General features: G+C 41.9%; 1 protein-coding gene and 1 pseudogene across 1 annotated transcript in view; one reads left to right on the top strand and one right to left on the bottom strand.

The window, feature by feature from the left end:
• Positions 1–324, bottom strand: part of LOC103206927 — a 4,986-nt pseudogene extending 4,662 nt beyond the window's left edge.
• The window catches only part of COG6 (component of oligomeric golgi complex 6), a 268,614-nt gene that overhangs the window by 24,045 nt on the left and 243,268 nt on the right, over positions 1–1,301 (top strand). The gene's annotated exons all lie outside the window — the stretch shown is intronic.

The following is a 1,301-nucleotide window of genomic DNA, read 5'->3' as shown; positions in this document are numbered from 1 at the left end:
GATCACTGTGGCTGACTGTACACACACACTTAACCACCACTATTTTCAACTGGATTATCTGCAATATCAAAGACTAAATATCTAAATAACTGTTGAAAGTTTGGTTTAATAAAGTTTACTTCAATATTTTGTTGTATGCATATTATGTGGGTTATTCCATGTTTCTGTAGTATAGGTAGCTTGCTTTTCACAGCAGAAGAATATGAGCCTTAAAAACAATCAAGGTAAAGTGTCCCGCATCTCTTGTCTCATAGGATAAGTTCACTCCTGAGCATTTTCTTTGCAGTATGACAGGGAGGGGAACCCCAGCTTCACATCCTCCATGGTCCCTGGCTGCAGTCTGGTGGGTGGGGTGGGAGGGTGATTTACATGGCTGATGTGACCCTTGGGCTGGCAGTGGCGGCAAAAGCAGTGCCAGTGGACCAGAAAACTGGTGTGTGGGCAGCAGGCTTACTACTAACATGGGGAGACTAAAGGCTCTGCATAACCTTGGCAATGGCAGTGACGACAGCAGGTAAGAGGAGGATAGGGAGGCTCATACCTGGCTGCCATGCTACTGTTGTCTCTCTTTCCATGTCCCCACACCCATCAGGCTTCCCAGCTCTAATTGCTTTTTTCACATGGTTTCTAATTGTGTATTTATTTTGTTACTTTGTTCTTGAATGATTTTTCTGAATTCTTCAAGGATACTGTCTGTCTGCTTCCTGGTTCTGTTTATGGTTTCCTTGAGCTCTTGGAGGGTCTCATATAGATGTCTTTGAATTCCTTATGAGATAGTTCTATTGCTTATTCTTCCTTGGGGAGATTTCCTAATTCTTTAGTTTGGGCACTTGTTTCTACTATCTTATATTGCTTTTTGTTTGATTTGATGTTGTCTGTTTTCTAGACATTTTGAGGTTGTTGTCTTTATTCTTCAGTTATGTACTGATTTGTTTTACCTTGGTTTTATGGTTAAGGAACTCTGGTAGCACAATGCGTAAGGCATCTGACTGCTAATCAGAAGGTTGGTGGTTCAAACCCATCAGCTACTCTGCAGAAGCAAGACTGGGAAATCTACTTCTGTAAAAATTTACTGCCTTGGAAACCCAGTGGGGGTTACTGTGAGTTGGAATCAACTTGATGGCAGTGGATTTTTTTTTTTTTTTTGGGTTTGGTTTTGTGGTTTACTTTATCTTGAATTGTGGAGCAGGTGTGCTTCTATGGTTGTTAATTTGGCTGTAGTGGGTTGCTCTCCAGCTTTCTCTGTGTTGGTGGAATCACTGGTGGGGTTTTGGGTATAGGTCTCTGTTCCTTGTGAAGGG

Source organism: Orycteropus afer, unplaced genomic scaffold (assembly GCF_000298275.1).
Source record: "Orycteropus afer afer isolate SDZICR_OR568_19922 unplaced genomic scaffold, OryAfe1.0 scaffold00338, whole genome shotgun sequence".
NCBI lineage: Eukaryota > Metazoa > Chordata > Mammalia > Tubulidentata > Orycteropodidae > Orycteropus > Orycteropus afer.
Note: the sequence above shows the minus strand (reverse complement) of the source record. Positions and strands in the feature narration are given on the sequence as shown.